The sequence below is a fragment of the Euphorbia lathyris genome, chromosome 1, assembly GCF_963576675.1.
Source record: "Euphorbia lathyris chromosome 1, ddEupLath1.1, whole genome shotgun sequence".
NCBI classification, from domain to species: Eukaryota; Viridiplantae; Streptophyta; class Magnoliopsida; order Malpighiales; family Euphorbiaceae; genus Euphorbia; species Euphorbia lathyris.
In genome coordinates, this window is record NC_088910.1 from 136,359,497 (window position 1) to 136,371,941 (window position 12,445).

Here is a 12,445-nt window from a genome sequence, read left to right on the forward strand (position 1 = left end):
GATGAGCATACGGGAGAAAGGGGCGCTCAGTATGGAATATATGCTTAGTTTTTGCATGGGATGACGGGTGCGATCATACCAGCACTAATGCACCGGATCCCATCAGAACTCCGAAGTGAAGCGTGCTTGGGCGAGAGTAGTACTAAGATGGGTGACCTCTTGGGAAGTCCTCGTGTTGCACCCCCAAACTTTTTTGCAACGTGCATTTTTTAATTATTTAATTTTTTTTTTCACCATGGCGTGCACGTTTTCGAGGCGGGGGTCAATGTTTGGGGTCCGGGGGCTTGTGCATGCACGTGAAGGATGAGCATACGGGAGAAAGGGGCGCCCAGTATGGAATATATGCTTAGTTTTTGCATGGGATGACGGGTGCGATCATACCAGCACTAATGCACCGGATCCCATCAGAACTCCGAAGTTAAACGTGCTTGGGCGAGAGTAGTACTAAGATGGGTGACCTTTTGGGAAGTCCTCGTGTTGCACCCCCAAACTTTTTTGCAACGTGCATTTTTTAATTATTTAATTTTTTTTTCACCATGGCGTGCACGTTTTCGAGGCGGGCCCAAACTTTTTTGCAACGTGCATTTTTTAATTATTTAATTTTTTTTTCACCATGGCGTGCACGTTTTCGAGGCGGGGGTCAGTGTTTGGGGTCCGGGGGCTTGTGCATGCACGTGAAGGATGAGCATACGGGAGAAAGGGGCGCCCAGTATGGAATATATGCTTAGTTTTTGCATGGGATGACGGGTGCGATCATACCAGCACTAATGCACCGGATCCCATCAGAACTCCGAAGTTAAACGTGCTTGGGCGAGAGTAGTACTATGATGGGTGACCTCTTGGGAAGTCCTCGTGTTGCACCCCCAAACTTTTTTGCAACGTGCATTTTTTAATTATTTAATTTTTTTTCACCATGGCGTGCACGTTTTCGAGGCGGGCCCAAACTTTTTTGCAACGTGCATTTTTTAATTATTTAATTTTTTTTTCACCATGGCGTGCACGTTTTCGAGGCGGGGGTCAGTGTTTGGGGTCCGGGGGCTTGTGCATGCACGTGAAGGATGAGCATACGGGAGAAAGGGGCGCCCAATATGGAATATATGCTTAGTTTTTGCATGGGATAACGGGTGCGATCATACCAGCACTAATGCACCGGATCCCATCAGAACTCCGAAGTTAAACGTGCTTAGGCGAGAGTAGTACTAAGATGGGTGACCTCTTGGGAAGTCCTCGTGTTGCACCCCCAAACTTTTTTGCAACGTGCATTTTTTAATTATTTAATTTTTTTTTTCACCATGGCGTGCACGTTTTCGAGGCGGGCCCAAACTTTTTTGCAACGTGCATTTTTTAATTATTTAATTTTTTTTTTCACCATGGCGTGCACGTTTTCGAGGTGGGGGTCAGTGTTTGGGGTCCGGGGGCTTGTGCATGCACGTGAAGGATGAGCATACGGGAGAAAGGGGCGCCCAGTATGGAATATATGCTTAGTTTTTGCATGGGATGACGGGTGCGATCATACCAGCACTAATGCACCGGATCCCATCAGAACTCCGAAGTTAAACGTGCATGGGCGAGAGTAGTACTAAGATGGGTGACCTCTTGGGAAGTCCTCGTGTTGCACCCCCAAACTTTTTTGCAACGTGCATTTTTTAATTATTTAATTTTTTTTCACCATGGCGTGCACGTTTTCGAGGCGGGCCCAAACTTTTTTGCAACGTGCATTTTTTAATTATTTAATTTTTTTTTTCACCATGGCGTGCACGTTTTCGAGGCGGGGGTCAGTGTTTGGGGTCCGGGGGCTTGTGCATGCACGTGAAGGATGAGCATACGGGAGAAAGGGGCGCCCAGTATGGAATATATGCTTAGTTTTTGCATGGGATGACGGGTGCGATCATACCAGCACTAATGCACCGGATCCCATCAGAACTCCGAAGATAAACGTGCTTGGGCGAGAGTAGTACTAAGATGGGTGACCTCTTGGGAAGTCCTCGTGTTGCACCCCCAAACTTTTTTGCAACGTGCATTTTTTAATTATTTAATTTTTTTTCACCATGGCGTGCACGTTTTCGAGGCGGGCCCAAACTTTTTTGCAACGTGCATTTTTTAATTATTTAATTTTTTTTTTCACCATGGCGTGCACGTTTTCGAGGCGGGGGTCAGTGTTTGGGGTCCGGGGGCTTGTGCATGCACGTGAAGGATGAGCATACGGGAGAAAGGGGCGTCCAGTATGGAATATATCCTTAGTTTTTGCATGGGATAACGGGTGCAATCATACCAGCACTAATGCACCGGATCCAATCAGAACTCCGAAGTTAAACGTGCTTGGGCGAGAGTAGTACTAAGATGGGTGACCTCTTGGGAAGTCCTCGTGTTGCACCCCCAAACTTTTTTGCAACGTGCATTTTTTAATTATTTAATTTTTTTTTCACCATGGCGTGCACGTTTTCGAGGCGGGCCCAAACTTTTTTGCAACGTGCATTTTTTAATTATTTAATTTTTTTTTCACCATGGCGTGCACGTTTTCGAGGCGGGGGTCAGTGTTTGGGGTCCGGGGGCTTGTGCATGCACGTGAAGGATGAGCATACGGGAGAAAGGGGCGCCCAGTGTGGAATATATGCTTAGTTTTTGCATGGGATGACGGGTGCGATCATACCAACACTAATGCACCGGATCCCATCAGAACTCCGAAGTTAAACGTGCTCGGGCGAGAGTAGTACTAAGATGGGTGACCTCTTGGGAAGTCCTCGTGTTGCACCCCCAAACTTTTTTGCAACGTGCATTTTTTAATTATTTAATTTTTTTTTCACCATGGCGTGCACGTTTTCGAGCAGGCCCAAACTTTTTTGCAACGTGCATTTTTTAATTATTTAATTTTTTTTTCACCATGGCGTGCACGTTTTCGAGGCGGGGGTCAGTGTTTGGGGTCCGGGGGCTTGTGCATGCACGTAAAGGATGAGCATACGGGAGAAAGGGGCGCCCAGTATGGAATATATGCTTAGTTTTTGCATGGGATGACGGGTGCGATCATACCAGCACTAATGCACCGGATCCCATCAGAACTCCAAAGTTAAGCGTGCTTGGGCGAGAGTAGTACTAAGATGGGTGACCTCTTGGGAAGTCCTCGTGTTGCACCCCCAAACTTTTTTGCAACGTGCATTTTTTAATTATTTAATTTTTTTTTCACCATGGCGTGCACGTTTTCGAGGCGGGCCCAAACTTTTTTGCAACGTGCATTTTTTAATTATTTAATTTTTTTTTTCACCATGGCGTGCACGTTTTCGAGGCGGGGGTCAGTGTTTGGGGTCCGGGGGCTTGTGCATGCACGTGAAGGATGAGCATACGGGAGAAAGGGGCGCCCAGTATGGAATATATGCTTAGTTTTTGCATTGATGACGGGTGCAATCATACCAGCACTAATGCACCGGATCCCATCAGAACCCCGAAGTTAAACGTGCTTGGGCGAGAGTAGTACTAAGATGGGTGACCTCTTGGGAAGTCCTCGTGTTGCACCCCCAAACTTTTTTGCAACGTGCATTTTTTAATTATTTAATTTTTTTTTCACCATGGCGTGCACGTTTTCGAGGCGGGCCCAAACTTTTTTGCAACGTGCATTTTTTAATTATTTAATTTTTTTTTTCACCATGGCGTGCACGTTTTCGAGGCGGGGGTCAGTGTTTGGGGTCCGGGGGCTTGTGCATGCACGTGAAGGATGAGCATACGGGAGTAAGGGGCGCCCAGTATGGAATATATGCTTAGTTTTTGCATGGGATGACGGGTGCGATCATACCAGCACTAATGCACCGGATCCCATCAGAACTCCGAAGATAAACGTGCTTGGGCGAGAGTAGTACTAAGATGGGTGACCTCTTGGGAAGTCCTCGTGTTGCACCCCCAAACTTTTTTGCAACGTGCATTTTTTAATTATTTAATTTTTTTTTCACCATGGCGTGCATGGCGTGCACGTTTTCGAGGCGGGCCCAAACTTTTTTGCAACGTGCATTTTTTAATTATTTAATTTTTTTTTTCACCATGGCGTGCACGTTTTCGAGGCGGGGGTCAAAGTTTGAGGTCCGGGGGCTTGTGCATGCACGTGAAGGTTGAGCATACGGGAGAAAGGGGCGCCCAGTATGGAATATATGCTTAGTTTTTGCATGGGATGACGGGTGCGATCATACCAGCACTAATGCACCGGATCCCATCAGAACTCCGAAGATAAACGTGCTTGGGCGAGAGTAGTACTAAGATGGGTGACCTCTTGGGAAGTCCTCGTGTTGCACCCCCAAACTTTTTTGCAACGTGCATTTTTTAATTATTTAATTTGTTTTTCACCATGGCGTGCACGTTTTCGAGGCGGGCCCAAACTTTTTTGCAACGTGTATTTTTTAATTATTTAATTTTTTTTTCACCATGGCGTGCACGTTTTCGAGGCGGGGGTCAGTGTTTGGGGTCCGGGGGCTTGTGCATGCACGTGAAGGATGAGCATACGGGAGAAAGGGGCGCCCAGTATGGAATATATGCTTAGTTTTTGCATGGGATGACGGGTGCGATCATACCAGCACTAATGCACCGGATCCCATCAGAACTCCGAAGTTAAACGTGCTTGGGCGAGAGTAGTACTAAGATGGGTGACCTCTTGGGAAGTCCTCATGTTGCACCCCCAAACTTTTTTGCAACGTGCATTTTTTAATTATTTAATTTTTTTTTCACCATGGCGTGCACGTTTTCGAGGCGGGCCCAAAGTTTTTTGCAACGTGCATTTTTTAATTATTTAATTTTTTTTTTCACCATGGCGTGCACGTTTTCGAGGCGGGGGTCAGTGTTTGGGGTCCGGGGGCTTGTGCATGCACGTGAAGGATGAGCATACGGGAGAAAGGGGCGCCCAGTATGGAATATATGCTTAGTTTTTGCATGGGATGACGGGTGCGATCATACCAGCACTAATGCACCGGATCCCATCAGAACTCCGAAGATAAACGTGCTTGGGCGAGAGTAGTACTAAGATGGGTGACCTCTTAGGAAGTCCTCGTGTTGCACCCCCAAACTTTTTTGCAACGTGCATTTTTTAATTATTTAATTTTTTTTTCACCATGGCGTGCACGTTTTCGAGGCGGGGGTCAGTGTTTGGGGTCTGGGGGCTTGTGCATGCACGTGAAGGATGAGCATATGGGAGAAAGGGGCGCCCAGTATGGAATATATGCTTAGTTTTTGCATGGGATGACGGGTGCGATCATACCAGCACTAATGCACCGGATCCCATCAGAACTCCGAAGTTAAACATGCTTGGGCGAGAGTAGTACTAAGATGGGTGACCTCTTGGGAAGTCCTCGTGTTGCACCCCCAAACTTTTTTGCAACGTGCATTTTTTAATTATTTAATTTTTTTTACCATGGCGTGCACGTTTTCGAGGCGGGCCCAAACTTTTTTGCAACGTGCATTTTTTAATTATTTAATTTTTTTTTTCACCATGGCGTGCACGTTTTCGAGGTGGGGGTCAGTGTTTGGGGTCCGGGGGCTTGTGCATGCACGTGAAGGATGAGCATACGGGAGAAAGGGGCGCCCAGTATGGAATATATGCTTAGTTTTTGCATGGGATGACGGGTGCGATCATACTAGCACTAATGCACCGGATCCCATCAGAACTCCGAAGTTAAACGTGCTTGGGCGAGAGTAGTACTAAGATGGGTGACCTCTTGGGAAGTCCTCGTGTTGCACCCCCAAACTTTTTTGCAACGTGCATTTTTTAATTATTTAATTTTTTTTTCACCATGGCGTGCACGTTTTCGAGGCGGGCACAAACTTTTTTGCAACGTGCATTTTTTAATTATTTAATTTTTTTTTTCACCATGGCGTGCACGTTTTCGAGGCGGGGGTCTGTGTTTGGGGTCCGGGGGCTTGTGCATGCACGTGAAGGATGAGCATACGAGAGAAAGGGGCGCCCAGTATGGAATATATGCTTAGTTTTTGCATGGGATGACGGGTGCGATCATACCAGCACTAATGCACCGGATCCCATCAGAACTCCGAAGTTAAACGTGCTTGGGCGAGAGTAGTACTAAGATGGGTGACCTCTTGGGAAGTCCTCGTGTTGCACCCCCAAACTTCTTTGCAACGTGCATTTTTTAATTATTTAATTTTTTTTTTCACCATGGCGTGCACGTTTACGAGGCGGGGGTCAGTGTTTGGGGTCCGGGGGCTTGTGCATGCACGTGAAGGATGAGCATACGGGAGAAAGGGGCGCCCAGTATGGAATATATGCTTAGGTTTTGCATGGGATGACGGGTGCGATCATACCAGCACTAATGCACCGGATCCCATCAGAACTCCGAAGTCAAACGTGCTTGGGCGAGAGTAGTACTAAGATGGGTGACCTCTTGGGAAGTCCTCGTGTTGCACCCCCAAACTTTTTTGCAACGTGCATTTTTTAATTATTTAATTTTTTTTTCACCATGGCGTGCACGTTTTCGAGGCGGGCCCAAACTTTTTTGCAACGTGCATTTTTTAATTATTTAATTTTTTTTTTCACCATGGCGTGCACGTTTTCGAGGCGGGGGTCAGTGTTTGGGGTCCGGGGGCTTGTGCATGCACGTGAAGGATGAGCATACGGGAGAAAGGGGCGCCCAGTATGAAATATATGCTTAGTTTTTGCATGGGATGACGGGTGCGATCATACCAGCACTAATGCACCGGATCCCATCAGAACTCCGAAGTTAAACGTGCTTGGGCGAGAGTAGTACTAAGATGGGTGACCTCTTGGGAAGTCCTCGTGTTGCACCCCCAAACTTTTTTGCAACGTGCATTTTTTAATTATTTAATTTTTTTTTCACCATGGCCTGCACGTTTTCGAGGCGGGCCCAAACTTTTTTGCAACGTTCATTTTTTAATTATTTAATTTTTTTTTCACCATGGCGTGCACGTTTTCGAGGCAGGGGTCAGTGTTTGGGGTCCGGGGGCTTGTGCATGCACGTGAAGGATGAGCATACGGGAGAAAGGGGCGCCCAGTATGGAATATATGCTTAGGTTTTGCATGGGATGACCGGTGCGATCATACCAGCACTAATGCACCGGATCCCATCAGAACTCCGAAGTCAAACGTGCTTGGGCGAGAGTAGTACTAAGATGGGTGACCTCTTGGGAAGTCCTCGTGTTGCACCCCCAAACTTTTTTGCAACGTGCATTTTTTAATTATTTAATTTTTTTTTCACCATGGCGTGCGAGTTTTCGAGGCGGGCCCAAACTTTTTTGCAACGTGCATTTTTTAATTATTTGAATTTTTTTTTCACCATGGCGTGCACGTTTTCGAGGCGGGGGTCGGTGTTTGGGGTCCGGGGGCTTGTGCATGCACGTGAAGGATGAGCATACGAGAGAAAGGGGCGCCCAGTATGGAATATATGCTTAGTTTTTGCATGGGATGACGGGTGCGATCATACCAGCACTAATGCACCGGATCCCATCAGAACTCCGAAGTTAAACGTGTTTGGGCGAGAGTAGTACTAAGATGGGTGACCTCTTGGGAAGTCCTCGTGTTGCACCCCCAAACTTTTTTGCAACGTGCATTTTTTAATTATTTAATTTTTTTTTCACCATGGCGTGCACGTTTTCGAGGCGGGGGTCGGTGTTTGGGGTCCGGGGGCTTGTGCATGCACGTGAAGGATGAGCATACGAGAGAAAGGGGCGCCCAGTATGGAATATATGCTTAGTTTTTGCATGGGATGACGGGTGCGATCATACCAGCACTAATGCACCGGATCCCATCAGAACTCCGAAGTCAAACGTGCTTGGGCGAGAGTAGTACTAAGATGGGTGACCTCTTGGGAAGTCCTCGTGTTGCACCCCCAAACTTTTTTGCAACGTGCATTTTTTAATTATTTAATTTTTTTTTCACCATGGCGTGCACGTTTTCGAGGCGGGCCCAAACTTTTTTGCAACGTTCATTTTTTAATTATTTAATTTTTTTTTCACCATGGCGTGCACGTTTTCGAGGCGGGCCCAAACTTTTTTGCAACGTTCATTTTTTAATTATTTAATTTTTTTTTCACCATGGCGTGCACGTTTTCGAGGCAGGGGTCAGTGTTTGGGGTCCGGGGGCTTGTGCATGCACGTGAAGGATGAGCATACGGGAGAAAGGGGCGCCCAGTATGGAATATATGCTTAGGTTTTGCATGGGATGACCGGTGCGATCATACCAGCACTAATGCACCGGATCCCATCAGAACTCCGAAGTCAAACGTGCTTGGGCGAGAGTAGTACTAAGATGGGTGACCTCTTGGGAAGTCCTCGTGTTGCACCCCCAAACTTTTTTGCAACGTGCATTTTTTAATTATTTAATTTTTTTTTCACCATGGCGTGCGAGTTTTCGAGGCGGGCCCAAACTTTTTTTCAACGTGCATTTTTTAATTATTTGAATTTTTTTTTCACCATGGCGTGCACGTTTTCGAGGCGGGGGTCGGTGTTTGGGGTCCGGGGGCTTGTGCATGCACGTGAAGGATGAGCATACGAGAGAAAGGGGCGCCCAGTATGGAATATATGCTTAGTTTTTGCATGGGATGACGGGTGCGATCATACCAGCACTAATGCACCGGATCCCATCAGAACTCCGAAGTTAAACGTGTTTGGGCGAGAGTAGTACTAAGATGGGTGACCTCTTGGGAAGTCCTCGTGTTGCACCCCCAAACTTTTTTGCAACGTGCATTTTTTAATTATTTAATTTTTTTTTCACCATGGCGTGCACGTTTTCGAGGCGGGGGTCGGTGTTTGGGGTCCGGGGGCTTGTGCATGCACGTGAAGGATGAGCATACGAGAGAAAGGGGCGCCCAGTATGGAATATATGCTTAGTTTTTGCATGGGATGACGGGTGCGATCATACCAGCACTAATGCACCGGATCCCATCAGAACTCCGAAGTCAAACGTGCTTGGGCGAGAGTAGTACTAAGATGGGTGACCTCTTGGGAAGTCCTCGTGTTGCACCCCCAAACTTTTTTGCAACGTGCATTTTTTAATTATTTAATTTTTTTTTCACCATGGCGTGCACGTTTTCGAGGCGGGCCCAAACTTTTTTGCAACGTGCATTTTTTAATTATTTAATTTTTTTTTTCACCATGGCGTGCACGTTTTCGAGGCGGGGGTCAGTGTTTGGGGTCCGGGGGCTTGTGCATGCACGTGAAGGATGAGCATACGGGAGAAAGGGGCGCCCAGTATGAAATATATGCTTAGTTTTTGCATGGGATGACGGGTGCGATCATACCAGCACTAATGCACCGGATCCCATCAGAACTACAAAGTTAAACGTGCTTGGGCGAGAGTAGTACTAAGATGGGTGACCTCTTGGGAAGTCCTCGTGTTGCACCCCCAAACTTTTTTGCAACGTGCATTTTTTAATTATTTAATTTTTTTTTCACCATGGCCTGCACGTTTTCGAGGCGGGCCCAAACTTTTTTGCAACGTTCATTTTTTAATTATTTAATTTTTTTTTCACCATGGCGTGCACGTTTTCGAGGCAGGGGTCAGTGTTTGGGGTCCGGGGGCTTGTGCATGCACGTGAAGGATGAGCATACGGGAGAAAGGGGCGCCCAGTATGGAATATATGCTTAGGTTTTGCATGGGATGACGGGTGCGATCATACCAGCACTAATGCACCGGATCCCATCAGAACTCCGAAGTCAAACGTGCTTGGGCGAGAGTAGTACTAAGATGGGTGACCTCTTGGGAAGTCCTCGTGTTGCACCCCCAAACTTTTTTGCAACGTGCATTTTTTAATTATTTAATTTTTTTTTCACCATGGCGTGCGAGTTTTCGAGGCGGGCCCAAACTTTTTTGCAACGTGCATTTTTTAATTATTTAATTTTTTTTTCACCATGGCGTGCACGTTTTCGAGGCGGGGGTCGGTGTTTGGGGTCCGGGGGCTTGTGCATGCACGTGAAGGATGAGCATACGAGAGAAAGGGGCGCCCAGTATGGAATATATGCTTAGTTTTTGCATGGGATGACGGGTGCGATCATACCAGCACTAATGCACCGGATCCCATCAGAACTCCGAAGTTAAACGTGTTTGGGCGAGAGTAGTACTAAGATGGGTGACCTCTTGGGAAGTCCTCGTGTTGCACCCCCAAACTTTTTTGCAACGTGCATTTTTTAATTATTTAATTTTTTTTTCACCATGGCGTGCACGTTTTCGAGGCGGGGGTCGGTGTTTGGGGTCCGGGGGCTTGTGCATGCACGTGAAGGATGAGCATACGAGAGAAAGGGGCGCCCAGTATGGAATATATGCTTAGTTTTTGCATGGGATGACGGGTGCGATCATACCAGCACTAATGCACCGGATCCCATCAGAACTCCGAAGTTAAACGTGCTTGGGCGAGAGTAGTACTAAGATGGGTGACCTCTTAGGAAGTCCTCGTGTTGCAACCCCAAACTTTTTTGCAACGTGCATTTTTTAATTATTTAATTTTTTTTTCACCATGGCGTGCACGTTTTCGAGGCGGGCACAAACTTTTTTGCAACGTGCATTTTTTAATTATTTAATTTTTTTTTTCACCATGGCGTGCACGTTTTCGAGGCGGGGGTCTGTGTTTGGGGTCCGGGGGCTTATGCATGCACGTGAAGGATGAGCATACGGGAGAAAGGGGCGCCCAGTATGGAATATATGCTTAGTTTTTGCATGGGATGACGGGTGCGATCATACCAGCACTAATGCACCGGATCCCATCAGAACTCCGAAGTTAAACGTGCTTGGGCGAGAGTAGTACTAAGATGGGTGACCTCTTGGGAAGTCCTCGTGTTGCACCCCCAAACTTCTTTGCAACGTGCATTTTTTAATTATTTAATTTTTTTTTTCACCATGGCGTGCACGTTTACGAGGCGGGGGTCAGTGTTTGGGGTCCGGGGGCTTGTGCATGCACGTGAAGGATGAGCATACGGGAGAAAGGGGCGCCCAGTATGGAATATATGCTTAGGTTTTGCATGGGATGACGGGTGCGATCATACCAGCACTAATGCACCGGATCCCATCAGAACTCCGAAGTCAAACGTGCTTGGGCGAGAGTAGTACTAAGATGGGTGACCTCTTGGGAAGTCCTCGTGTTGCACCCCCAAACTTTTTTGCAACGTGCATTTTTTAATTATTTAATTTTTTTTTTCACCATGGCGTGCACGTTTTCGAGGCGGGGGTCAGTGTTTGGGGTCCGGGGGCTTGTGCATGCACGTGAAGGATGAGCATACGGGAGAAAGGGGCGCCCATTATGGAATATATGCTTAGTTTTTGCATGGGATGACGGGTGCGATCATACCAGCACTAATGCACCGGATCCCATCAGAACTCCGAAGTTAAACGTGCTTGGGCGAGAGTAGTACTAAGATGGGTGACCTCTTGGGAAGTCCTCGTGTTGCACCCCCAAACTTCTTTGCAACGTGCATTTTTTAATTATTTAATTTTTTTTTTCACCATGGCGTGCACGTTTACGAGGCGGGGGTCAGTGTTTGGGGTCCGGGGGCTTGTGCATGCACGTGAAGGATGAGCATACGGGAGAAAGGGGCGCCCAGTATGGAATATATGCTTAGGTTTTGCATGGGATGACGGGTGCGATCATACCAGCACTAATGCACCGGATCCCATCAGAACTCCGAAGTCAAACGTGCTTGGGCGAGAGTAGTACTAAGATGGGTGACCTCTTGGGAAGTCCTCGTGTTGCACCCCCAAACTTTTTTGCAACGTGCATTTTTTAATTATTTAATTTTTTTTTCACCATGGCGTGCACGTTTTCGAGGCGGGCCCAAACTTTTTTGCAACGTGCATTTTTTAATTATTTAATTTTTTTTTTCACCATGGCGTGCACGTTTTCGAGGCGGGGGTCAGTGTTTGGGGTCCGGGGGCTTGTGCATGCACGTGAAGGATGAGCATACGGGAGAAAGGGGCGCCCAGTATGAAATATATGCTTAGTTTTTGCATGGGATGACGGGTGCGATCATACCAGCACTAATGCACCGGATCCCATCAGAACTCCGAAGTTAAACGTGCTTGGGCGAGAGTAGTACTAAGATGGGTGACCTCTTGGGAAGTCCTCGTGTTGCACCCCCAAACTTTTTTGCAACGTGCATTTTTTAATTATTTAATTTTTTTTTCACCATGGCCTGCACGTTTTCGAGGCGGGCCCAAACTTTTTTGCAACGTTCATTTTTTAATTATTTAATTTTTTTTTCACCATGGCGTGCACGTTTTCGAGGCAGGGGTCAGTGTTTGGGGTCCGGGGGCTTGTGCATGCACGTGAAGGATGAGCATACGGGAGAAAGGGGCGCCCAGTATGGAATATATGCTTAGGTTTTGCATGGGATGACGGGTGCGATCATACCAGCACTAATGCACCGGATCCCATCAGAACTCCGAAGTCAAACGTGCTTGGGCGAGAGTAGTACTAAGATGGGTGACCTCTTGGGAAGTCCTCGTGTTGCACCCCCA

At 47.1% G+C, this 12,445-nt stretch overlaps 35 non-coding genes across 35 annotated transcripts; all 35 read left to right on the forward strand.

Moving 5' to 3' along the window:
- The first annotated feature begins 65 nt into the window (after positions 1 to 65).
- On the forward strand, positions 66 to 184 carry LOC136211681 (5S ribosomal RNA). Its single transcript, XR_010678876.1, has one exon. It is a non-coding gene; the product is annotated as a 5S ribosomal RNA (ribosomal RNA).
- A 183-nt stretch (positions 185 to 367) lies between these two features.
- Positions 368 to 486, forward strand: LOC136211939 (5S ribosomal RNA). Its single transcript, XR_010679121.1, has one exon. It is a non-coding gene; the product is annotated as a 5S ribosomal RNA (ribosomal RNA).
- A 259-nt stretch (positions 487 to 745) lies between these two features.
- Positions 746 to 864, forward strand: LOC136212878 (5S ribosomal RNA). The gene has a single exon (XR_010680018.1). It is a non-coding gene; the product is annotated as a 5S ribosomal RNA (ribosomal RNA).
- Positions 865 to 1,122: 258 nt separating this feature from the next.
- On the forward strand, positions 1,123 to 1,241 carry LOC136213647 (5S ribosomal RNA). The gene has a single exon (XR_010680745.1). It is a non-coding gene; the product is annotated as a 5S ribosomal RNA (ribosomal RNA).
- A 261-nt stretch (positions 1,242 to 1,502) lies between these two features.
- On the forward strand, positions 1,503 to 1,621 carry LOC136211991 (5S ribosomal RNA). Its single transcript, XR_010679171.1, has one exon. It is a non-coding gene; the product is annotated as a 5S ribosomal RNA (ribosomal RNA).
- Positions 1,622 to 1,880: 259 nt separating this feature from the next.
- LOC136212947 (5S ribosomal RNA) lies at positions 1,881 to 1,999 on the forward strand. The gene has a single exon (XR_010680085.1). It is a non-coding gene; the product is annotated as a 5S ribosomal RNA (ribosomal RNA).
- Positions 2,000 to 2,258: 259 nt separating this feature from the next.
- Positions 2,259 to 2,377, forward strand: LOC136214024 (5S ribosomal RNA). The gene has a single exon (XR_010681122.1). It is a non-coding gene; the product is annotated as a 5S ribosomal RNA (ribosomal RNA).
- Positions 2,378 to 2,636: 259 nt separating this feature from the next.
- On the forward strand, positions 2,637 to 2,755 carry LOC136214311 (5S ribosomal RNA). Its single transcript, XR_010681403.1, has one exon. It is a non-coding gene; the product is annotated as a 5S ribosomal RNA (ribosomal RNA).
- Positions 2,756 to 3,013: 258 nt separating this feature from the next.
- LOC136211945 (5S ribosomal RNA) lies at positions 3,014 to 3,132 on the forward strand. The gene has a single exon (XR_010679128.1). It is a non-coding gene; the product is annotated as a 5S ribosomal RNA (ribosomal RNA).
- Positions 3,133 to 3,391: 259 nt separating this feature from the next.
- Positions 3,392 to 3,510, forward strand: LOC136214123 (5S ribosomal RNA). The gene has a single exon (XR_010681220.1). It is a non-coding gene; the product is annotated as a 5S ribosomal RNA (ribosomal RNA).
- A 260-nt stretch (positions 3,511 to 3,770) lies between these two features.
- LOC136212948 (5S ribosomal RNA) lies at positions 3,771 to 3,889 on the forward strand. The gene has a single exon (XR_010680086.1). It is a non-coding gene; the product is annotated as a 5S ribosomal RNA (ribosomal RNA).
- A 269-nt stretch (positions 3,890 to 4,158) lies between these two features.
- Positions 4,159 to 4,277, forward strand: LOC136212949 (5S ribosomal RNA). Its single transcript, XR_010680087.1, has one exon. It is a non-coding gene; the product is annotated as a 5S ribosomal RNA (ribosomal RNA).
- A 259-nt stretch (positions 4,278 to 4,536) lies between these two features.
- LOC136213956 (5S ribosomal RNA) lies at positions 4,537 to 4,655 on the forward strand. Its single transcript, XR_010681056.1, has one exon. It is a non-coding gene; the product is annotated as a 5S ribosomal RNA (ribosomal RNA).
- A 260-nt stretch (positions 4,656 to 4,915) lies between these two features.
- On the forward strand, positions 4,916 to 5,034 carry LOC136214186 (5S ribosomal RNA). Its single transcript, XR_010681283.1, has one exon. It is a non-coding gene; the product is annotated as a 5S ribosomal RNA (ribosomal RNA).
- Positions 5,035 to 5,216: 182 nt separating this feature from the next.
- LOC136213382 (5S ribosomal RNA) lies at positions 5,217 to 5,335 on the forward strand. The gene has a single exon (XR_010680497.1). It is a non-coding gene; the product is annotated as a 5S ribosomal RNA (ribosomal RNA).
- A 258-nt stretch (positions 5,336 to 5,593) lies between these two features.
- Positions 5,594 to 5,712, forward strand: LOC136212344 (5S ribosomal RNA). Its single transcript, XR_010679506.1, has one exon. It is a non-coding gene; the product is annotated as a 5S ribosomal RNA (ribosomal RNA).
- Positions 5,713 to 5,972: 260 nt separating this feature from the next.
- Positions 5,973 to 6,091, forward strand: LOC136211443 (5S ribosomal RNA). Its single transcript, XR_010678645.1, has one exon. It is a non-coding gene; the product is annotated as a 5S ribosomal RNA (ribosomal RNA).
- Positions 6,092 to 6,274: 183 nt separating this feature from the next.
- Positions 6,275 to 6,393, forward strand: LOC136212206 (5S ribosomal RNA). Its single transcript, XR_010679375.1, has one exon. It is a non-coding gene; the product is annotated as a 5S ribosomal RNA (ribosomal RNA).
- Positions 6,394 to 6,653: 260 nt separating this feature from the next.
- Positions 6,654 to 6,772, forward strand: LOC136211444 (5S ribosomal RNA). Its single transcript, XR_010678647.1, has one exon. It is a non-coding gene; the product is annotated as a 5S ribosomal RNA (ribosomal RNA).
- Positions 6,773 to 7,031: 259 nt separating this feature from the next.
- Positions 7,032 to 7,150, forward strand: LOC136214452 (5S ribosomal RNA). The gene has a single exon (XR_010681538.1). It is a non-coding gene; the product is annotated as a 5S ribosomal RNA (ribosomal RNA).
- A 260-nt stretch (positions 7,151 to 7,410) lies between these two features.
- On the forward strand, positions 7,411 to 7,529 carry LOC136212441 (5S ribosomal RNA). The gene has a single exon (XR_010679598.1). It is a non-coding gene; the product is annotated as a 5S ribosomal RNA (ribosomal RNA).
- Positions 7,530 to 7,711: 182 nt separating this feature from the next.
- On the forward strand, positions 7,712 to 7,830 carry LOC136212208 (5S ribosomal RNA). The gene has a single exon (XR_010679376.1). It is a non-coding gene; the product is annotated as a 5S ribosomal RNA (ribosomal RNA).
- Positions 7,831 to 8,166: 336 nt separating this feature from the next.
- Positions 8,167 to 8,285, forward strand: LOC136214453 (5S ribosomal RNA). The gene has a single exon (XR_010681539.1). It is a non-coding gene; the product is annotated as a 5S ribosomal RNA (ribosomal RNA).
- A 260-nt stretch (positions 8,286 to 8,545) lies between these two features.
- On the forward strand, positions 8,546 to 8,664 carry LOC136212442 (5S ribosomal RNA). The gene has a single exon (XR_010679599.1). It is a non-coding gene; the product is annotated as a 5S ribosomal RNA (ribosomal RNA).
- Positions 8,665 to 8,846: 182 nt separating this feature from the next.
- On the forward strand, positions 8,847 to 8,965 carry LOC136212209 (5S ribosomal RNA). The gene has a single exon (XR_010679377.1). It is a non-coding gene; the product is annotated as a 5S ribosomal RNA (ribosomal RNA).
- A 260-nt stretch (positions 8,966 to 9,225) lies between these two features.
- On the forward strand, positions 9,226 to 9,344 carry LOC136215188 (5S ribosomal RNA). Its single transcript, XR_010682235.1, has one exon. It is a non-coding gene; the product is annotated as a 5S ribosomal RNA (ribosomal RNA).
- Positions 9,345 to 9,603: 259 nt separating this feature from the next.
- Positions 9,604 to 9,722, forward strand: LOC136212211 (5S ribosomal RNA). Its single transcript, XR_010679379.1, has one exon. It is a non-coding gene; the product is annotated as a 5S ribosomal RNA (ribosomal RNA).
- Positions 9,723 to 9,981: 259 nt separating this feature from the next.
- On the forward strand, positions 9,982 to 10,100 carry LOC136212443 (5S ribosomal RNA). The gene has a single exon (XR_010679600.1). It is a non-coding gene; the product is annotated as a 5S ribosomal RNA (ribosomal RNA).
- Positions 10,101 to 10,282: 182 nt separating this feature from the next.
- On the forward strand, positions 10,283 to 10,401 carry LOC136214093 (5S ribosomal RNA). The gene has a single exon (XR_010681190.1). It is a non-coding gene; the product is annotated as a 5S ribosomal RNA (ribosomal RNA).
- Positions 10,402 to 10,661: 260 nt separating this feature from the next.
- LOC136211446 (5S ribosomal RNA) lies at positions 10,662 to 10,780 on the forward strand. The gene has a single exon (XR_010678649.1). It is a non-coding gene; the product is annotated as a 5S ribosomal RNA (ribosomal RNA).
- A 183-nt stretch (positions 10,781 to 10,963) lies between these two features.
- Positions 10,964 to 11,082, forward strand: LOC136212212 (5S ribosomal RNA). Its single transcript, XR_010679380.1, has one exon. It is a non-coding gene; the product is annotated as a 5S ribosomal RNA (ribosomal RNA).
- Positions 11,083 to 11,265: 183 nt separating this feature from the next.
- Positions 11,266 to 11,384, forward strand: LOC136211447 (5S ribosomal RNA). Its single transcript, XR_010678650.1, has one exon. It is a non-coding gene; the product is annotated as a 5S ribosomal RNA (ribosomal RNA).
- A 183-nt stretch (positions 11,385 to 11,567) lies between these two features.
- On the forward strand, positions 11,568 to 11,686 carry LOC136212213 (5S ribosomal RNA). Its single transcript, XR_010679381.1, has one exon. It is a non-coding gene; the product is annotated as a 5S ribosomal RNA (ribosomal RNA).
- A 260-nt stretch (positions 11,687 to 11,946) lies between these two features.
- Positions 11,947 to 12,065, forward strand: LOC136211448 (5S ribosomal RNA). The gene has a single exon (XR_010678651.1). It is a non-coding gene; the product is annotated as a 5S ribosomal RNA (ribosomal RNA).
- Positions 12,066 to 12,324: 259 nt separating this feature from the next.
- Positions 12,325 to 12,443, forward strand: LOC136212214 (5S ribosomal RNA). Its single transcript, XR_010679382.1, has one exon. It is a non-coding gene; the product is annotated as a 5S ribosomal RNA (ribosomal RNA).
- The last annotated feature ends 2 nt before the right edge of the window (positions 12,444 to 12,445 follow it).